The following is a 17,287-nucleotide window of genomic DNA, read 5'->3' on the forward strand; positions in this document are numbered from 1 at the left end:
TGAGACATGGGGTCTTTGTCACTCACTGTTGCTAGGGGTCTGCAGAATCAGGCTGCAAACGCTGTCAGGAAGTCCACATAGGGCAAGCTCTGGGTAGGCTGTGTCTGGGGACCATGGTGACACCACTGGACCACTTCAACTCGGGCTAGGCAGCTCAGCTGCAGTGATGTTGCCCAGTGTTGGGTTTTTGGCAGTCAAGGTCCTCATGGTTCTTCCTTGGGTGCCTGCAGATTCAGGGCAGCAGCTCCTGTAATCCAAAAGAGTTCTTCTTGGTGATTTGTGAAGCACGGACAGCGCTCCCTGATTTTTGGAACCTGCAGTGGCAGGACAGGTCAGATGCTCCTCAAGGGCCAGGCGCAGCAGGCTTGGCACCACGTCAGTCGTGCTTCTTAGGTCTATGGTTTTGCAGTCTTGTTGCACACTCCTTTTGTGTCATGGAAGAAAGTCAGAGAATCTGTGTAGGAAAGTGGCCTTGTTGGCATGGTTGCCCTCCACTTTGTCTGATATTGGTGATAACTTGACAGAGCGTGATGGGATCCTGCTAACCAGGCCCCAGCACTAGTGTGCTTTCCCAAAACTGTAGCATTGTGTCCACAAAACAGCACACCCTTGGTACACAGTTAAGTCCCTTGTAAAAAGTACCCACGGTACCAAGGGCCCTGTTAACTGGAAAGTCCCCAAGTGCTGCAGCATGACTTATGCCACCCTGGGGACCACTCACCTAGCACATGCACATTGCCATTGCAGCTTGTGTGCGCCGGTGCTGAGAAAAAGGCAAATTCGACATTGCACCTCTCAGTGTGCCACACCACGAACCACTGCCGATGGTATACGTAAGTCAACACTCATGCAGGCTTTACAGCCCTAAGGGAGGGTGCACTATACCATAGGTGAGGGCATACCTGCATGAACAATATGCCCCTAAGTGTCTAAGTCCATTCTTAGACATTGTAAGTCTAGTGGGGCCATATTAAGTATATGGGCTGGGAGTTTGTCATTATGAATTCCACAGATCCATAAACTAAAGTCTAGAATGTTTGGTATCAAACTTGTCAGCACAATAAACCCAAACTGATGCCAGTGCTGGTTTTATTGAAACATGCACTCAGAGGGCATCTTAGAGATGCTCCCTGTATTTACCCATTCCTTTAATGCAGGACTGACGGGTCTGCGCCAGCCTACCACAAACAGACAAGTTTCTGATTTCATGGGGTGAGAGCTTTTGTGCTCTCGTAGGCCAGAAACAAAGCAGACACTGTGTCCGTGCTTCACACCTCCACCCTGCAGGAATTCTAACACCCGGTGGTGAGCCTCAAATGATCAGGCTTCTTACCTAGAAGCAGGCCTGATTCTGAGTGCCCCCAGTCGCTATAGGTTCCCACTGTAAAACCCGGCAGCAACGTTGACCTCTGCATAAAGCCAGCCCCGTGTGGCTGGTGGAGGGTGCTTGGCACTAACTCAAACTCAGACCCATGGTATTATAACCCCCAGAGAATGGAACTGTAGGTCTGGTACTTACCGCCATAACTGTACTTTCTTTTATTCCCTACGGAACTGTTCCTGAAAATTGCAGTGTGTCAACTTTTAAAACATATTTGCTATATTCACATAAGCCATTTATATTGCCAAATTAAAACAAATAGGTATTGATACATATTTTGGAAACTTACTTGTAAATGTGCTTTCCTTGCAAATTGAATCTTGTGGTTCTAGAAATAAATGGACAAAAACAAGTTTTGGTATCTAAAAAGAATTGCCCTGAAATTAGGGCTTTGAGAGCATGCTTCATTTATTACCTGTGTGTACAAAAAATGCTTTGCACTACCCTCTGATAAGCCTAACTGCTCGACCACAGTACAACAAAACAGCATTAGTATCATATTTGTTGCCTCTAAACTCTGGTGAATCCCTGTACAGACTATATCTCAATTTGATATAGCATATCCAGAGCCATCTTCCTACAATCTTGTATCAGTGGTTCCCCTAAATAGTCAATTTAGGGGAACCGGTATTGAGAGTCAAGGGTAGTAATCACTGGAGTTCTGTAGGAATCTGGCCTGGTGTGTGCTAACTACCTATGGTATGATCACCTTATACAAGGTCCATGTATCCCTTATGAGTGAAGTGGAGTCAGTGTCAAGGAAGCCCGGTTCTCTAAAGGTAGCTGTGGCTAAGTAGCCAAGGCTTATTTAGGAGACATGCAAAGCTCTCATGCAATACCACTGTAGTCATACAGCACTTACACAAATGAAAGAAGGCACTCAGTACTACGAAAATAGAGGCTCTTTATTAGAGTAATACAAACACTAGTTAGGCAATACTCTAATTGTAGGTAAGTAAACATACTACACATGTACAGTAACAATCGGGAATAGGCTTAAAAAGCAATTGAGAACACTGAAAAACAGCAGACAAAACTCTAGACCAGGGGAGTGGGGGTGGGGTGGTGTTGTTGTTAGGTGGATGCAGGAGTTGGTCGACAGTGGAAAGAAGACGGTCAACACTGGGGCAGGTGAAGAGTTCCTGGCTGATGCGGTCGACGTCCCACGCTGGATGAAGGATTGCAGTCAGTCTGTGGAGTGAAAAAAAAACACATACAAGACCTGAAAAAGGAAAATATCACAGTTGCTAGCAGTGGAGCTGTTGGGGTCCAGGAAGGCCAAGTGAGGGGGAGAGGGAACTAAACCCACAGGGGATGTCCGTAGCGACCCTCAGCAGTGCGGAGAGTCCAAAGAAGAAGATGCAGCCCACACAGATGACTCGCAGGCAAGGAGCACAGGAGTCACAGTGAGGCCCATGCAGGACACTTAAAAAGGAGTCCCACGTCGCTGAATAACCATGCAAAGGGCTGAGCGTCACAGGGAAGAGTAATGTGGACAGGAGCAACACAAAGACTGAAGTTCCCCTGGAGGCGGTGCCATCAAGCCTTGTCAGTTGCAAGAGACACTATGCATGGAGAAGGGAAGGTCCTACCTTCACCCAAGTTGGACAGTTGGTAGGGAGGACGCAAAAGAACCACCAACTGTGATGCAGGATCCACACAGTTCCATAGAAGAGGAGATCCATGCAGCCGGTCATCATTGCAGCAGAATGCCTGCAGATGCACAGGAGCGACTTTCATTCCACGGGAAGTTTGCTTCTTAGGGCAGACTGAAGACTCGCCACCCTCATATGATGCACAGCCGGGGAAATGTTGCAGTTGCTAGAAGAAGCCAGAGAAACAATGTTGGAGAGCAGAGGCGTAGCTGTAGATGCGGACTGTAGGTCCCTGTGGAGTCCAGCTGCGGTTCGAGAGGCCAGAAGTTTCAGTAAACGATGCAGATGATTCCTGCTGGAGTCTTGCATGTCGAATCTGGGAACCCACCCATGAGGAAGACCCTAAATAGCCCTGGAAGGGGAACTGGTCACCTAACCACATGGCCAGTAAGATGCCCCCAGAGGCCTCTGCCCACCCTAAGGTCAAGATGGCAGAATCAAAGGGCCATCTGGAGGAGCTCTGGGCACCAACCCTGGGGTGGTGATAGACAGGGGAGTGGTCATTCCCATTTCCATTGTTCAGTTCCAGGACAGAGCAGGGATTAGGGGTCCCTCAACTGGCGCAGATTGGTTTTATGAAAGGATGGCACCAATGGTGGCCATCAAAGCATACCAGTGGCTTGGCGAGGCTACCCTCCCAAGTCATTTAACACCTTTTTTCTACACAAAGGCAAAGGGTGTTGCCTCCGTCACCTAAAGGAAATTCTTTTGTTCTGCCTTCCTGGACTACAAGTCAGAAACGTTTGATAACAAACATGCCCATGTTCAGAGTTACCCTTATGTAGCTGGCAAAGGTAGTGACCTATGTCCAGTACACGCGTGAAATGGCATCCCCGCACTAATGAAGTCCAGGAAAATGGAGATGAGTCTGCGGGGGAATCTCTGCTCATGCAGGGGTGCCCTCCGACATCGGTACTTGCAGCAGGCCCTCTGGGCTAGGAGGCCCTGCCTTAGGAGTGACTTACAGGGACCTGGTGCAGTGATCTTCAGTGAAAGGGTGCATGCACCTTTGCATGCAGGCTGCAATGCCAGCCCTTCAAACACATTTTACATAGGTCCCCATGGGTGGCATACCATGCTGCAGCCCATCGGGAACCCCTGGTGTCTCCCCGCCCTGGGCACCATACACTAGGGACTTACATGGGGGCACCAGTATGCAAATGTGGGAGGTATGAAGTCATAGCAAACAAATGTACAGGGGGAGTGCACAGTAACTGGGGTCCTGGTTAGCATACTGACAAGCAAAAAGTGGGGGTAACCATGCCACAATAAGGGTACTTTGCTACAGCTACATACCCTGGAGTCACAACACCCTGTAGATGACCACTTTCTGTGGGGAGTGGGCAACACCATGTCCAGAGGTCCTAAGTTCCACCAGACACAAGTAGAATTTCCTAGGCTGTGTCCATTTCGGGCTGGTCACCCTAGGGGTGTGTCCAGCCTCGAAATGCAAAATGCCTCCTACATAGCTAATGTTCCTGAATATCCAGGTGCCAGATGGGGTCTGGGGGTGGGCATCTCCCTCTCAGAGACTAGATCTGTCTTGGAATGCAGATCATGCTATGGGAAGGGGTGTCCAACACCTCACCCGAGAAGCTTTGTGTCTGACCTCCAAAGAGCAAAGGATCTCACCCCTGGATCTCACTCTAGTCTGTTGGTGGCAAACTGGCTAGAACTGGTCAGTTAGCTCAGAAGCAGTTGTTATGTTTTCAGGAGGAAACTGTAAGGTACACTCTGGATGCGTGCATTAATAAATCCATCGCCAGGGATTATAAAACATGAGAGGTTCAACATCCCTATTTTCATTTAAGACATCATGGAGCTGGGCAACTTGTATTAATGAGTGGCCAACACATCTATTTAAAATGGATTCCCTGTTCACCTAATATATCTAAGAAACGACCGACCTAGCAGGGGCATATCTTCTCTTGCAGATATGACCACGCATATAATAATATGCACCCTGCCTTAGGGCTATAAGGCCTGCTATAGGGGTGACTTACAAATATTACATGCAGTGTTTTGGGGACATGGCACACAGTCCATAATTTATGTTGCATTTTCACTTTTAGGGGGCACCTTGTCAAGCAGTCTGCATGAGGTCAGTGCTGGGTCCCTTGGAGAAGAACTAGTTCTGCTACAGCTCTTAGCGACCCTCTGCAGTACAGAGGCACTCTAGGTAACACTTACTATGGGACTTAGAAGGGTGCTACAGAGCCTTATCACTTGGGATCAAGGGATCAGGTGTCTTGTTTTGGGGAAAGACTGGCACTGGGGACCAGCTTACCAGGAAGCCAGTGAACTTCAGTTAAAGCTGCATCATAACTTGGCAACAAGTTGGGAGGGGGCAAGGGACGGACAGCTAAGTACAAGTGTGAGTATGACTTTTTTGTGATGTTCGTTAATTGGTTGCAATTTTACACAAGGAGGACGGGCTGGGAGTTGAGATGAATTTGTGAGTATGGCACGTGGTGCCAAAAAAATCTTGCCATTGAATGTATTATGACCTTGGCCTAAGTTGTTAAATATAGGGCTGCTCAGTTCCAAGGCAACCAAGACTTACTTGGTTTCACCTTATCCCATTTTCTTCTACCGTCCTACTCTTCCTTTATTCTTATTTTATCCTTGCAGGTTCATTTTCTTCTCTACTTTCTCCTGGTGATTGCTTCTCTATGACCCTGTTCCCCTTCCCATTCTGCCTTTTGCTCTTTGGCCAGGTCACTGGCACACTGGTCTACATTCTAAAAGTTTTAACATCTAATTTTCAGGGATAGGGAGGTCTTTCCATTATTGTAACACGGGAGCAGCTCACTACTATTCATGGAAATAATATGTGTGACACCCTCACATTTACAATATATGAGGTTCTATTTTGATGTATGTAGGAAGTTGGCTCTGAATATACTATCTCAAAGTGAGAGATAGTGTGCACAGAGTCTAAAGGTTCCCCTTAGAGGCTGATAGTGGGAAAATTTGATAATTTGAATGCTCTATTTTTTGGTGGGGTAGTTGAGCAATAGGCTTGTCAGAGGGTAGTGTTAAACATTTGTTGTACACACACAGGCAATAAATGTGGAACACACACACTCAAAAGACTTAACCCAAGTCCAATAGTTTGCCTGCAGAACATCAGGATCCCTCGGCGCCGGCGAAAAGTGAGGGCTACTTTGAGCGACCTCAAAAACTTAAGGGACCAGTGACAACTCCGGACTCTCCTGCTGAGGCGTGACAGTAGGACTCATCTCCCATGTCTTCTGGCATCGTGAAGATCGAGACCTCGACCTCGATCGGCTCCGCTCCGAACGGCGCTGAGAGAGTCATGATGACGCTGCTTCTTATGCTTTTTGAGAGAAACATGGAAGGAATCCTTTTTATGGCCCTTCTTTGCTTTGGCTAAGAAGAGCTTCGCCTCGCGCTCCTTCAGAGCTTTTGGATTCATGCTCTGACACGAAGAGCAACCTTCCACATCATGCTCTGAACTAAGGCACCAAATACAGTCCGAGTGGGGGTCGGTCACTGACATCCGGCCCCCGCATTCTCTACACAGCTTGAAACCGGACTTATTCGGAGGCGACATTGTAACCACCAAAAATCGTTACAGTGAACAACGAGCCAGGAAGAAAAACCATTGGCGTCGAAGGCACGGAAAAAAGGAAAACTGATGTCAGTACGCCGACAAGGACCTATTATTGGCACGTTGTTGTCAGACGGAGTCACGTGGAGCCATGCCATTATGACGTCCTCGTCGACGTAGACAGCTAGGAAGAAGACTTTCCGTCGGATGCTGGCGCAAGGATCCAATTCATAAGGTGAGGAATCCACAGGTGGTTGTATCCATCAGAAATATATTTTAATTTATTTTAGAACCACAAGATTCAACTCAGGTTACTCACGTTATCGCAGTCGCCTGGGAGTCCCCTCTGCGGTATTTGTTTTCTGGAGCTCGAGGTGGGGGCATTGGATGCAGAGTGAGAAGTCTCACGCTTCCGGCGGGAAGGGAGAGTTCTTTCAAAACTTGCAAAAATGTTGCAGTGTCCTCAGAGGTCGCTGTTCCCCGACAGATGCGTCGCTGTGCAGTTTGAGTCTGGGGACAGGCCGGTAGGGCTGGAGCCAAGTCAGTTGGTGTTTCCGTCATCTCTGCGGGGCTTTCAGGTCAGCAGAACTTATTTGTGCAGGTTGCAGGAATCTGATTTCCTGGGTTCAGGTTCGCCCCTAAATACTCAATTTAGGGGTGTGTTTAAGTCTTGGGGCAGTAGCCAATGGCTACTGCCCTTGCGGGTGGCTACACCCTCTTGGTGCCTCCACCCTGAGGTGATGGGGGCACATCTATATTGCTTTTGGGGGCATCTTCCAATCTCAAGATGGAGGAATTATAAAAGTTAAGAGTCACCTCAGGGCACCTTAGGGGCTGTCCTGACTGGTGGGTGGCTCCTCCTGGTTTCCCTCATCATCTCCTCCAACAACCTTGCTGCCTAAAGTTGGGGGGGGGGGAGTGCATCTCACTAGCTGGGATGCCCTGGGGTGTTGTAACAAAAGGCATGAGCCTTTGAGGCTCCCCGCCAGGTGTTACAGTTCCTGCAGGGGGAGGTGAGAAGCATATCCACCCAGTACAGTCTTTGTTCCTGGCCACAGATTGACAAAGGTACTCTCACCATGTTGCCAGAAACTCGTCTGGTTGTGTCAGACTGGCAGAAACTGGTCAGCCTAGCACTAGGAGTCGGACTGGTATTCCGGGTCCCTCTCTAAGATGCCCTCTGGGTGTATTTTAAAACAAATACCACACTGGCATCAGTGTGCATTTATTGTGCTGAGAAGTTGGATATCAAACTTCTCATATTTCAGTTTAGCCATTATGGAACTGTGGAGTTTGTGCTTGTTAAACCCCCAGACCTTATACTCTTATGGCTAACCTGCAATTACAATGTCCAAGGTTTTGCTAAGACACCGTAGGGGCATAGTGCTCATGCAGCTATTCCCTCACCTGTGGCATAGTACACCCTGCCTTAGGGCTGTAAGGCCTGCTAGAGGGGTGACTTATCTATGACATAGGCAGTGTGAGGTTGGCATGGCACCCTGAGGGGAGTGCCATGTCGACTTATTCATTTTCTCCCAACCAGCACACACAAGCTGGCAAGCAGTGTGTCTGTGCTGAGTGAGGGTCTCCAGGGTGTCATACGGCATGCTGCAGCCCTTAGAGACCTTCCTTGGCAACAGGCCCTTGGTACCAGGTGTACCATTTACAATGGACATATCTGTGTGCCAGGGCCGTGCCAATTGTGGGTACCGGTTAGGGAAAGAACACCAGGCAGATCTTATCCTCCAAACCCACCCTTGCTGCCATCCACAGAATCAGGAAGAGCACATCTGAAGGCAGATGCTTTTCTTACCTTGTAGCCCAGTCAAACACGCTTCCACTCAAACTCAGACATGCAGACTCACTGAACCAGCTCACAAAGGATCTAAAGACATGGATCGCAGAGTGTGCAGCACGTCCGCAACAGCTATTTGAGCCTCCATGGGTGATAAGCCGCCCTTTAAAAGCGTCTGATTGCTCAATTGACTGATGTGTGCAAAAATACCTTTATTAGGAATGAAAAACTTGCCTAACAATAGCTTTACAAGTATGTCTCAATAAAAACATTAAAGAAAATAATTGTTTTACCTAGAAGTTATTTTGAAAGATTAGCAACACATAACTCACCCACTGTTCAATATCAGTCATGTTTGGCCACTAGAAATGGCTGTCAATACTCTTTTTTAGTTTTGTTAGTTCCAGAGTGACCTCCAATTAGTGAAGAATGTAACTTATTAAAAATGTGTTTTGCCAATTCTTCACCAACGATAACTTGTGCCTTCTTCCCCTTTCCTACAAAGAACACCTTTTCACCTAATTTGCCAAAAAACATGAGAACGTTTAAAGGACGATTTCTATTTACTGCAGATGTTGCACGAGAGATACATTAAAAGCACGTAATATATATATATATATATACACACATACATACACACGCTAAAAATCATTAAAAAAAATAAAATATAATGAAATGAATCAGACTAAACAATATTTGTTAACACATAAGTAGGTAGATCAATATAATTGAAAGGATCACCAATTCATGAAGCTTCATTCAAACAAGTACAGTAAATTGTATGAATGTATAACAATTTTCTAATTCCAAAGTAATTTGAAAAATAACTTACCATCAATGGTGATTTTTTTGGAAAGTCTCCGTAATCCATGCTTCATTATTTTACTGAAATCCTCAGGGTACACATTACTGCGTATATAAAATTCAGAATCTGGTTGTACTTTGTAGCATCCATTGTTCTTTACAATAACAAAATAAATATAAACTGAAGAAAATCTAAACATCGTAATAGTAAAAAAATAAAATCACATGGATGAATATACGTTAACAAAAGGTAAATAATGTGTTCCTCTGATTGACAATTTGCACCCACACATTTGTTTTTTGAGAATGGATACCATAAGAATATCTCTCCACAGTAGCTGCCTCTGCTCTGGTGGGAGGAGCACATAAGCCATCAGAAGTCTGCTTCTTCGCCAAGGCATTGCACCTTTTAATAGGAAGAAAAAGATAGTTGGAGATGGTCCTCTTCTCTCAGCTTGCCTAATTTTCACAGCAATTAAGCCAATAAAAAGCTGATCATCCATTTAGCGTTGTTTAGTACAATGAAGGACCGCTGTGGGTCAAGTATATGTAAGAATGAGGAGGTAGAGAAAAAGTCGTCAGGACAATATTTAGACCAACGTGAGAGAGTGAACACTTTTGGAAAAAGAGAACCAGCTTGCCTCAATAGATGGTAGTTAAAATGTGTGGCTACAGAGAGGGTTAGATGCTCGTTAACCCTTATGTAAGAAGTAATTACGGGAAAAAAAGAATATTGTATCGTCAACAAACCTATAGGTCCTCATTACAACCCTGGCGGTCGGTGTTAAAGCGGCGGTAAAACAGCCAACAGGCCGGCGGTAAAAAAAATGTAATCACAACCGTGGCGGAAACCGCCAACATAAACAGCCACTTTAACACTCCGACCGCCACGGGGGTACAAACAAACAGCATGGTGGTCACCACCAACAGACAGACGGAAGACAATGTACCGCCCACAGTATCATGAGAGGCCAATCCGCCACCTTTTCAGGGGCGGATTCAACGCGAACAAAAACTCGGCGGAAAAAGAACTTGGAAGGAAAAATGCTCACCTCTACACACCATACGAGGAACCAGGATGCCATGGAGCCGGAACTCCATATTCTACCAGCCATTGTCTTCCTGCTCCTCTACCAGGAGCACGAACGCCAGTGGCGAAGACCACAGTGAGTACTGCACCTACGACACAGGGGAGGGGGGAGGGAAAAGAGTGACACACACACGCAACACCCCCACCCTCACCAACTACAACACACACACACACACATAAATACATGTTGATACATTACAGTTACACCCCCCAAGGCCCCCGGAAGAATGCAAGGACAATGGAAATGATTGTAACGATTCTGATCAATAAAAATCCAGTACTCATAAATATATATACACACTATTAACAAATATATACACCAAGAATTAAAGTCCATGTGCTGCACATACATAGTCCGTGGACCACTGGGCCCAAAATGCATGGGCGAGGCCCACACAAGATATCCAATCAAAACTGAGCGAACACTGCAGGGGCATCAGATCGAAATACAACAGGCACCTCAGGGGGAAGGGAAGGGGGGGCACCTCAGCCGGATGAGTGCACAGGGCTCCATGCCCATTGATGTATCCTGGGGAGTGCAACGTCACAGTCTCACAAGTCTTTTCAGTGGGTGGTTTGCCCACTGCTGCATCCTGGGGAGTGGAAAGCCACAGTCTCACAAGTGAATAACAGTCTGCAATGGTTCTGGAGGGGGGGTTTGTGCCCAGAGTGCTTCATTCTGCCAAGGACTGAGGTAGTGGATGCTTTTCTCCACTGGTTCTGGAGGGGGCTTTGTGCCCAGCGTGCTTCATCCTGCCAAGGACTGAGGTAGTGCATGTGAATATCCACTGGTTCTGGAGGGGGCTTGGTGCCCAGAGTGCTTCATCCTGCCAAGGACAGAGGTAGTGGATGTGAATCTCCACTCACGGTGGGCCATGGAAGCTGTCCAGGCCCTGAAACTGACCAACTGACCACCAGCTTCGTACGACTGACCACGGAGGATGGCAGCCATATCTGCGGTGGTGCCACTGGCATATGTGGCGTGTCCACTGGCGGTGATTGTGGCAGCCTCAGTAGCGGCGGTGCTTGCGGCGCTCATTGGCCTGCAGTGCTGGTGGGTGGCTCAGTGAGCGGGCTGGTGGCGGCGGTGTCCTGGGACACGGTGCGGCGGTGTCCTGGGAAGCAGTGCTGGTGGCGGCGGTGTCCTGGGAAGCAGTGCTGGTGGCGGCGGTGTCCTGGGAAGCAGTGCTGGTGGCGGCGGTGTCCTGGGAAGCGGTCTTGTCCGCCGTGCAGGTTGGCGGCGACTTCCCTTTCTTTCTGTGCCCCTTCCCCACCTTGGATGGTGGCGCAGCTGTCTTCACACAACCAACTGTACTCATGGGAGAGCCCTTTGTGGCAGGTGTTTTGCCCTTCTCCCTCCAGGCTGTGGCCAACTTCTTATGTTTCTGAGGTGGGGGGACTGTCTGTGGTCTGGCTCCTTGGCACACTGGCTGCCCTGCTGCTTGGCGCACTCCAGAAGCCGGTTACTGCTGGCACCACTGTTCCCGTTGATGTGGTGGCTGAGGTGCTGGGTTGTGACCTGACAAGCCGTGCCATAGGGGACAGAAGGGGTGGGGGAGGTGAGAGGGAAGAGGTCAAGGTTTGACAGGAAAAGTTTTAGACACACTGGGAAGGGTAGATGGAGGGGGTTTGGGAGTGGAGGAAGAGGTAGTGGTTGTAGGAGGTGTACATCTGCTGAATTTGGGTGAAGGTGCATGGGCTGGAGGCTGTTGTGAGGTGGGTGCCTGCGTTTGTGTACTTTGGGAGGAGGGCTCACAGACACACTGGGAGAGGAAACTGGGGATGTGTGACTGGTAGTGGTGTGGTGAGTGCACATGAGCGGTGTGTGGTGATGGACGTAGTGGCTGAAGATGTAGTGCATGCAGGTGTGAGTGGAGACGTGACCGGGAGGGATGAGGGAGACGAGGAGGAGGGGGACACAGTGGAGGCAGTGGATGTTGTTATGTCTGCATGGGTATGATGCTTGTGTGAGTGCCTGTGGGATGTGTGGTGCTTATGTTCGCCAGAGCTACCCTTGTGTGTTGAGGTGTGTGCATGCTGGTCTGATGGTGTGCTTGGGATAGGCTGAGGTACAGGGGATTAGGTCTGGGTGGAGGAAGTTGGAGGGGGGAGGCTGGACACAGGGACAATGGCTGCCATCAGTGCTGAGGCCAGCGTATGAAAAGCTGACTGTTGGGCTGCCTGACCAGAATGAATGCCCTCCAGGTATGCATTTGTCTGTTGCAACTGCCTCTCTACAACCTGGATAGCATCCAGAATGGTAGACTGCCCAACAGTGAGGGATCTGAGGAGGTCAATTGCCTCCTCACTGAGGGCAGCAGGGCTGACAGGGGCAGGGGCTGCTGTGAGGGCGGTGCTGGTGGGGTGGGGGGGGGATGCGGGGTTGGCGGCTGTACCTGTAGATGCAGGGGGCACAGAGGGGCCCGCCACTGCAAGGGAGCTCCCATCAGAGGAGGAGTCCGTGTCGCTGGTCTCAGCTCCTGTCCCCGCCGTGGAACTCCCCTCGCCTGCTGTCCCACTGGTGCCTTCAGACTCCGCTGTTTTGCCCTCCAGGGCCATGTGGGATGCAGCTCCCTCCTGCTCCGGTGCCAATGCTCCTCTGCCTGATGATGCTAATGCACACAAGAACAGGTAGACCACAAAAAGGTGGGGAAGACAGAAGAAAGACATGTTCAGTGCATGCAATACCGCTACAGTTGGCGGACACTACAGACACAGCAGCCCTCTGCACTACGCCATGCACTTAGAGTTCCCTAATTAATCATAGGGACATGGGGTACAAGGCCTATGCCCGACTGCTGCACACATGAGTCACAGGAGCCTGACTGGGTGTAGATGGCTCTTAACACTGGTGGGGTGCCACATAGCCTGCCTTACGGAGGGAACATGCCTACAAAACTCGTCCTGGCCAAGGGGTACCCATAGCCCACCGCCCCCAACCAGACACCTCCAATGTGCGCTGAATCAGCTGAATGAGAGTGTACTCACCCCCTTGTGGCTGCTGTGATGCTCTCAAGCGCCCATCCAACTCCGGGTACGCAACCGCCAGGATCTGGAACATCAGGGGTGTGACGGTGCGAAGGGCACCCCTCCCCCCCACCTTGGGAGGCAATCCCCAGCGGGGCCTCCGCTGTCTTCTTGCTCAAGCGCCGAATGTCCTCCCATCTTTTCCGGCAGTGGGTGCTACGTCTGTGGTGGACACCCAGGGTCCTGACTTCCTTGGCGATGGCACGCCAAATATCCTTCTTCTGGTGGGCGCTGACCTACAGGAATAGGACAGGGGAAAAGGAGAAGATATAACCGTCCGCACCGTCACAGTCATTGGCCCGCATTCCTACCCTTGCCATGACACACATACACTCACCGTCGTTTCATGCACGCCTAATTCTCCCCTTCCATCTTCCATCCACACAGGCATTGCCCATACAGCATGATCACAGTGTACTTACCTGTTTGTCTGGAGGAACGTAGAGCAGCGTGTGAGGGGGGAGGGGGGGTGAAGGCAGGGGCCCTTTCCCCAGACACATGAGCTATTGGCTCTTCCAGACTGAGGTCACAGCAGCACTTGCAGTGTAGGTCATCTCCTGTTGAACATCAGGTATCAAGTGAGTGAACAGATAGAAAATGGCGGTCATGTCCGCTGGGGTGTGTACCGTCACCGCCAGCGTACATAGTCATTGGCTCCTGGGACCCATAGGGCCCAATGTTAACCAATGAAGGATTGCGCCGCGGTCTTCGACCGCCTACTGCGGCAGTGTACAACGCCAGCGCAGTTACCTCATATCCCATTGTCCCACCTTACAGGTCAGGCAGCCGCCATTTCAGGGGGCCACATGGCATTATGTTTAAATGCGTCACACATACCTAGGCCTTGCATACACACTAAGATAGGCACATATCGGATTGAAAAATATGTGCAATAAAGTTGTGTTTTCGTACATCAGTGTTGGCTGACCCTCTGCTCGCTGTTCTCCTCCACAGAGTACGTCCGCTGGGGTAGGTGAGGAGATGGCGGCATTCTCCGGTGTACAGACCGCTGGTGGACCTGTTGACAATGGAAGAGCGACATGTAATTGTCACCTACAGACTGGACCGTGCCACAATCCATGAACTGTGTGCCCAGTTGAAGCCAGACCTGATGTCAGCTATCCGCCATCCCACTGGTATCCCCCCCTATAGTGCTGGTGCTGTCAGTACTCCATTTCCTTGCAAGTGGGTCTTTTCAGACGACAGTGGCCATAGCCTCTGGGATGTCCCAGCCTATGTTCTCCAACGTGTTGTCCAGAGTGTTGTCTGCCCTGCTGAAACACATGCACAGCTACATCGTGCTCCCTCAGATGGAGGATTTGCCTACAGTGAAAGGTGACTTCTATGCCCTGGGACATATCCCCAACATAATAGGTGCCATTGATGGGACACATGTGGCCTTAGCCCCCCCCGCAGGAGTGAACAGGTGTACAGAAACCGGAAGAGCTACCATTCAATGAATGTGCAGATGGTGTGTTTGGCCGACCAGTACATCTCCCATGTGAATGCCAAGTTTCCTGGATCAGTGCATGACGCTTACATTCTGAGGAATAGCAGCATCCCTTATGTGATGGGGCAACTCCAGAGGCACTGTGTGTGGCTATTAGGTGAGGACATGGACCCTATACAGTGTGACTAGGTGTCTGGGAATGGGGTTGCCCCTAAGGGTAAGTGTGTGTCTAACAGTTGTAACAACATTTGCAGATGACTCTGGCTACCCCAACCTGTCATGGCTACTGACCCCAGTGAGGAATCCTAGGACAAGGGCAGAGGACCGCTACAATGAGGCACATGGGCGAACTAGGAGGGTTATAGAGGACCTTCGGCCTACTGAAGGCCAGGTTTAGGTGCCTACATGACGGGTGTTTCCCTATTCTACGCACCAAAGAAGGTGTGCCGGATCATCGTGGCCTGCTGTATGCTGCACAACTTGGCTTTGCGACGACAGCTGCCTTTTCTGCATGAGGATGGTCCTGAGGAGGTCTTGTGGCAGCTGTGGAGCCTGTGGATAGTGAAGACGAGGAAGAAGAAGAACAGGAAATCGACAACAGAAACAAGGTGATTCATCAATACTTCCAGTGAAACACAGGTAAGACGACATCACTGCCTGCTACATCTGATACACTTTTTCTACCTCTCATCTGTCTGTCACTTTCACCCAGTGTATGGACCCTGATTTGTCACTTTCCCTTTCGATTTCACAGATGTGGGTCCACAGTGTGACCTCTGCTATGTTTGATGGAGGAATGTCCATGGCAGAGTCCAGTCTATTTGTTTCACAGGTGCATTGTCCAAAGGGGCATAGGAAGTGGAGCTGAGGCAGTTGGTGGATGGACAGTGTGACAAAGTGGGACAGAAGGATGACAATCAGGGTGGTCTCATTTCTTGACGGGGGTCTTGGCATCGTGCTCTGTCTTTGTCCTAGATCTCAGGGACCGCTTGCGGGGTGGTTCTCCATCTGCAGGGGGTGGGGTGCTGGTGTCGAGGTCCTGTGGCGGTGCCTCCTGTCTACTAGCGCCGGCGGTGGGCAGTTCATCGTCCAGGCTAGTGTCAGGGGCCCCTTGTTGTGCCACAGTGTCCCTCCTGGTGTTCACGAGTTCCTTCAGCACCCCTACAATGGTGCCCAGGGTGGTATTGATGGATCCGAGTTCCTCCCTGAACCCCAAATACTGTTCCTCCTGCAGCCGCTGGATCTCCTGAAACATGGACAGTACTGTTGCCATCGTCTCCTGGGAATAGTGGTAGGCTCCCATGATGTTGGAGGACCTCATGGAGAGTGGGTTCCCTAGGCCTGTCCTCCCCCTGTCGCCCAGCAGCCCTCCCAGTTCCCCTGTGTTCCTGGGCCTCTGTCCCCTGAACCGTGTGTCCACTGCCAATGCCCCCAGGTCCCTGCTGTTCTTGGGGTGGTGGCTTAGCCTGAGTTCCCTGTAGTGGTGGACACACTGCTGCTTGACGTGTCATGGGGACAGAGGTATAGGTCCGGTGGGTGCTGGTGTTTCCAGAGGGGGGAGGCTCTGTTGTGGCTTCTGCCAGTGTGAGGGGAACCGACTGTCCTGAGGTCCCAGATGGGCCGGGCTGGTCATCTAGATCCAGTTGGACAGAGCTGCTGTCATCAATGTGGGCCTCTTCTGTGGGTGGAGTGGACATGTCTGGAACATCTTGTCCGGTGACGTTGGTTAGGGGTCCTGCAGGGGGTTTAAAGGCATAGTTTATCTGTGTGTTCCATGGTGTGCAATGGGTGGGTGACCCTGTACCCCAGTGGTTGCATTCCTGTGTAGGAGCTTGCATGCTTGATGTTTAGGTGTCTGTGTGGGTATGTGCAGTGGACATGCATTTATGATGGGTACCCATGCTTTGTTGTTGCATGCAGGGCCTGGTGTTGGGATGTGTGGTTTGTGATAGTGGGACATCTGTGAGGAGTGATGGGGGGGTGAGTGTGAGGGTATGTGATTGCATGCAAGTAGGGTGGGGGATGAAGTAGTGAAAGCTTTGACTTACCAAATCCTCCAGCTACTCCTGTGAGGCCCTCAGGATGCAGTATAGCCAAGACCTGCTCCCCCCATGTTAGTTGTGGGGGAGGAGGTGGGGGTCCGGCAGTCCTCTGAACCGCGATGTGGTGTCTTGAGACCACGGAACACACCTTCCCCCGTGGGCCATTCCACCTCTTACTGATGTTATCCCGTGTTCTTGGGTGCTGTCCCACTGCGCTGACCCTGTCCACGATTCTGCGCAATAGCTCCATCTTCCTAGCTATGGTGGTGTGCTGCACTTGTGATCCGAATAGCTGTGGCTCTACCCGGATGATTTCATCCACCACGACCCTGAGCTCCTCCTCAGAAAACCTGGGGTGTCTTTGCGGTGAACATGGGGTGGTGTGGGTGATGTCTGAGGTGATGTTTAGGGGTGTGTGGTGTTTTGTGCGTGGATGTGTGTGTGATGGTGTTTTGTGCCTCTGTATGGT

At 50.1% G+C, this 17,287-nt stretch overlaps 1 long non-coding RNA gene across 1 annotated transcript in view; it reads right to left on the reverse strand.

Moving 5' to 3' along the window:
- The window catches only part of LOC138296412 (uncharacterized), a 64,940-nt gene that overhangs the window by 31,102 nt on the left and 16,551 nt on the right, over positions 1-17,287 (reverse strand). The window contains exons 2-3 of the long non-coding RNA XR_011203827.1: positions 9,238-9,290; positions 1,671-1,709 (exon numbers count right to left, since the gene is read on the reverse strand). This is a non-coding gene — a long non-coding RNA (uncharacterized lncRNA). The remainder of the gene's footprint in view (positions 1-1,670; positions 1,710-9,237; positions 9,291-17,287) is intronic.

Source organism: Pleurodeles waltl, chromosome 5, assembly GCF_031143425.1.
Source record: "Pleurodeles waltl isolate 20211129_DDA chromosome 5, aPleWal1.hap1.20221129, whole genome shotgun sequence".
In the NCBI taxonomy this organism is placed as follows: Eukaryota; Metazoa; Chordata; class Amphibia; order Caudata; family Salamandridae; genus Pleurodeles; species Pleurodeles waltl.